The sequence below is a fragment of the Bemisia tabaci genome, chromosome 8, assembly GCF_918797505.1.
Source record: "Bemisia tabaci chromosome 8, PGI_BMITA_v3".
Classification (NCBI taxonomy): Eukaryota; Metazoa; Arthropoda; class Insecta; order Hemiptera; family Aleyrodidae; genus Bemisia; species Bemisia tabaci.
In genome coordinates, this window is record NC_092800.1 from 9,622,132 (window position 1) to 9,627,500 (window position 5,369).

The following is a 5,369-nucleotide window of genomic DNA, read 5'->3' on the forward strand; positions in this document are numbered from 1 at the left end:
CCTTCATATCCCTGGCGAATCCGTCGCGGCGCATTTGAATATTCCTTTGAGGCCGCCGCCGACGTCTCCGCGAGGGGGGGGGGGGGGGGGGGCGGCGGGCCCCGCGGCCATTGTTAAACCTCAAAAGGTGTCCGGGCCGCCGCGCGCGGATAATTCAACTCGCGAGGTTTCACACCGCCGGGGGGCGGGGGGCGATCGCGCGCGGAGGAAAAATAATTGACAGACCCCTGCGGAAGGGCGAAGGGGGCGAGGATTTATATTCTGGGTGCAGTATGTGGCGTGTCTTCGTTTTTTAATCGAGGTGTCGGGCGGAGCGGAAGATTCGCTGCGATAAGTGTTATTTCAGTCGTGTACTCGTGGGTTGACTGATGTTACGACGAGATTCCACGGCCGGTCCCCCCCGGGAACCCCCCGCCGTTTTTCTCGCCGGCCGGCTCCCCCCACCCCCACCCCCTCCGCGTCCCGGCTCGGACTCATTGTTGCTTGATATGGTTGGTGGTTTTTTTTTCTCTGTAGCTTTGAGATGTGCTCGCACCCGGAGCTGTAACAAGTTTAAGGGCCTCGTCCGTGCTGGAGGTACAGGGCGTGCCAGCGAAGTGGGATGGCAGGGTTTGTTTGGGGTGCAGAATAAGGCAAAAAACTTCCGTTTGCATGGAACACTGAAGTTTTTGTTCGAGAGGGCACCTGAAGTTGCCGATTTATATAGATTGATTAAGTAACTACGTCATGGTTCAAATGTAAACAAACATATAACCTTGTTTCTGACACGCGCCTCTCGCGCCATGGTGGTAACTAAAATTTGTCCAAAAGTTTCTCACGATCGAAATTTCTCGTGTTTAATGAGTCCACTAAAACAGGCTGGCCAAAAATCAGGACTTGGACAGTACTTTTTCACTACATTCCCAAGAAATTCAGTGCATTTTCAATACCTCCACGAAATTCGAAAAATTTAAAAAAAAATGCATTTCTCGCTTACAATGCGACAAAAAAGACAAAGAAATGGAAAAAAGTCCAGACTTTTTCCGTAAAAAGGTCAAGACCTTCTTACAGAATTACCGCCCTTAAAAAATCAGTACGATTTCCGGACTTTTCGAAAATTCCGAACTTGAAGACACCCTGGAGTCCTCGATTGATTTATGACTGGTCAATGACAGAATTGTAATAAATAAACACACTTGACTCACGAAGAATTTATACATGAGGATATGTTGGTTTGCGCTAATTTTAAAAAAGAGTTCACATGTAAGTAGGTGCGTGGTGTCACACTTTAGCCATCGACATGCAACAAGGCTGATTCACGTTCAATCCTAACTAAACGTAAAGAAAAACCATGATACTTTGATCCCACGCAAACCAACAAGAAAATTAGCAGGATCTCCCCGACATAACAGCAGCAACATCCAGGTTGCAGGACCCTGTACACCGACTCCGATCATGAATGCATACATGTACATGTGAAATAACTCGAGCTGCGGGCGGTTGGAAAACCGTCTTGAGAAGGGGGTAAGGGGGGGAGGACCTCCAAGACCTGTTTTCGCGCTGCCTCGCCACCTCCATCAGCGTTGCCGATTTCGCAGGCGTCGTATGGACCTCCGTCGGACGTGCGGACAAATTTCCCAACCGGTCCGGTCGGCCGGACGGAAGAGACCGGGTCCGGAGGCGAGGCGTGAACGATCGATTATATCGATATTCCCCCATTTGAAGCTATGGTAAATAATCGATAGTCAAAGAGCACCCTGTTTATCGATTCTTTCCCATAGGTTTAAATTGCAGATCAATCGATAAATCGCAACGCCACGTCACTGACCGGGTCCCGAGACCGGAGCGGTTCCGAGTCCTTTTTATTAAATAATATTTTTATCAATCCGTCCTTCCTCTTTTACGAGTGTCGTAAGTGGGTAAGTGATTAAACGGAGGTGCGCGGACGGTCATTATCGTTGCCCGTCTGCGAGAGGGCGTATCTCCATATTTGGATTGCTCCCTATTTCTCATATAACTCTATGTTTTCCAGGGATCACGTGAAAATCCAGATACGCTGTTCTGTCAGAAGAGGGACGACGTTTTGTGAGATACCTACATTAACACTCGCCTCCTGAATGTGGATTCCCCTGTCCCAATCCGCGAATTGCCTCTACCGTTTGCTACCTTTAATTGCGTTTCCGTCCAGTTTTCGGAAGTACAGAATCATGTCCGTTGACGGGAGCACAAAAAGTAAGCACACAGTTAATAATTTCCATGTTCAGAGTTACTATGTGTTACCTTTGTTGTGTTAGATCGACCCAAATGCCTTGGTTGCTCGACACAATTTTGTGTTAAATCGATCGACCCAAACCGTAGGCTACTCTGAGACATCGGATCATGAAGAAATTGTCCTGTGGAGCTTATATACTCCTGGTTTCCTCCCCGTAATCATAGATCGCGACTTGCAAGTGGTTAGTGGTTAGGTGCGCAATATTCTCTACGTGATGGACACGTGATGGAGATACCACTATTCGACCATGTGGGAGCTCGGGTTGCATACCCGATAAGCTGAAGGATAACTGAAAACGAATTTGACACTCCTTCTTTCTTTAAGAAAGAATATTTCTGCGATGTTTTTCACGTAGTCATAACCAGTGAAGGAGATACCACTATTCGACCATGTGGGAGCTCGGGTTGCATAACCGATAAACTGAAGGAAAACTGAAAACGAATTTGACACACCTTCTTTCTTTAAGAAAGAATATTTCTGCGATGTTTTTCACGTAGTCATAACCAGTGAAGGAGATACCACTATTCATAAACCGCAGACAAACTGAAAATGGATTTGACACAACTTCACTCCTTAAGAAAGAATATTTATGAGATGTAGTGAACGAGATACCACTATTTGACCACGTAGGAGGAGCTTAGGCTGCCTATACTATAAACTGTAGGAAAACTAAAAATGGATTTGACACACCTTCACTCCTTAAGAACAGCACAACATTAGCAAATTGCCCGCAAAATGACAGCAAATCCTAACTACCTACAACCTCCAAGTTTTCAAGTTTCTTTCATGCTCAATGGTTCTTTTTTCCTAGAAATCTGCAGTTTAGGCTGATGAACCCTCACTCAAGAGACCCACCGCGGATTTTGATCCGCGAGGGGTTCCAGGGTCCCCTGGAATTCAAAAGATCTCGGTGATTTGCGATTTTAAAACCGGAACGCTCAGCTTTCACACTTCACGAGATTCGCCGATGGTGGAGGACAAGGAATAACGACGAGAAACGCTGTAAATAGACGACGTAAAGATGACAAGTCTCCTGTCGAAAGGTCCCCTATTCATAATCGCCGATCGAACAGAATGGATTCGCACCAACCTGCCGCAAAGGAGCAGCAAAAAAGGGGCAAAGGACCCACGGCCCACGCCAGGTGCGCCTGATTTCGGTTTTGAATCATGGTTAATATCAGTCGGGCAGGGACAACAATCCAACCCTCGGATCACCCGAATTCCGACGCGATTCAATGCAGAAAAGGTCACTCCAGCGCTTTTTCATAAACACTCATTCTCCCCCGAACATTGACGCCAAGTGGACGTATAAAATCCACTTTTTGATACCCACGTTGCTAATTTAGTAAGATTGTGACTGAGTGTCTACTAAAACTTATTTTGGAATTTCCTGAAATTAGAGGCGAGATTTCCTGATTTTGAGCGCAAATAAATTGAAACAATTGATCAAAGAAAATCAATATTCCTACCAATATATCACCACCTTTCTGTTCAAAAAATTTCCGATCCATAATCAAGAATTTCAACCCTGAATTTCCGATTTTTTTCCCCCCCCCCCAAAATCCTCAATGTATTCTTAGTTTTTGCAGTTAAAATGTCGAACTGGAATGCGAAACGGAGCACTGGAAAAAAAAAAAAACACATTAGATTTAGAGTCCAGACTCTTGAAAACATTGACAAGAAAAAATACTCTTGACTCAATCGGATTTTTGCTTGAATCAAAACGAAATCCGCTTAAATTAAGAGGCTTGGTTCTTGATCTAAGCTAGATTCTGATTGAATCAAGTATGCTTTTTCTTGTCGATGTTTTTAAGAGTCTGGACTCTAAATCCAATGTGTTTTTTTTCCAGTGAATAAAAATGAGCATAACAAAGCTTCATGTCACGAAGTTAGGGATTTGAAAAAGTTATTATACCCACGACTCACTTGCATAAAAATTACTATAATTGTTGTTCTTTTTTTAATGCAAGTGAGTGTTCTAAAATGCTTTCCGTGACAAAAACCAGCGCAGTGATATAAACTTCTGATTCCCGCCTGCCTGCAGCCTGATTGTTGAAACTTAAACTGGCTCTGTAGGCAAGATAAGACAAAACTTAGCCTATCTGCGCCGTGTAATACATCGATTTTCGATTCTTGTCGTGTCGACATAAATTTCAACAATCGGGCTGCAGGAAGATTAAAATCAGTTTTACAATAGAAAATATATTCTCTCGAATTTCATAATCAAGCTCCTCTCCTCTCCTTTTTAAAAAATATGAGTCATGATTAAAACTGACGATTTATCTTGAGTTTGGTTGAAATATTTTTTTCCCTGACCTGTGCAACTGTGCAATCATACAATTTTGTCACGAATGGACAACGCTGCGTGGAGCTAGTGTTAATCAAAGGGCCCGAAAGGACCGGGCATTCGCGACGGGACCCGAGCGAGCGCTTCGGGAAGAAAAGATGATGAAAAGGGAGAGGAAGAGCATGGTGGATGCGTAAATCAGAGAAAACAGGGATACGAAGAATCCGATTCACAGTCGCAGCAACAGGTCTCCGAGCCGCAGCGAGCGGGTGGCTCCAGCATGTTGCCGAAACGCCGAGATTCTGCTTTTTTTTGCCCGGATGGAGGCTGCTGACGCTGTTGCTGACGGTGGGGTACCTTGAGTAACTACACAGATAGAGTGTGGACATGTTGGTAATTTTGATTGAGGTTAGATGGAGGAGCTCTTACGGCTCAAAAGGGCAACCGATCTATGAATTCAAATTATCCACGGTGATTATTCCAAACCTTACGACCAGTCGTTGATAAAGCACGCATTTGACTTGGTTTTTCAGGGTATCTATTTTTTTCCAAAATGGGAAATCCTGGTGAAATCCGGATTTTTCTGATTTTTGACTGCTAAGTCCTGATTTCATAATTTTTCCAAATCCTGATTTTTTGTGGAGAACAATTGCAATTTCTGGATGAGCTTATACGAAAGCAGAACTCAAGAATTTCGGACGGCCGACTTTTCTCAAATCTTGATTTCACGACCGATTATTCCTTAAATTCTGATGAAATCGGGATTGAATCCTGATTCACCTCAAATCCTGATAGAATCGGGAAAATCCTGATGCTAGACACCCTGTTTTT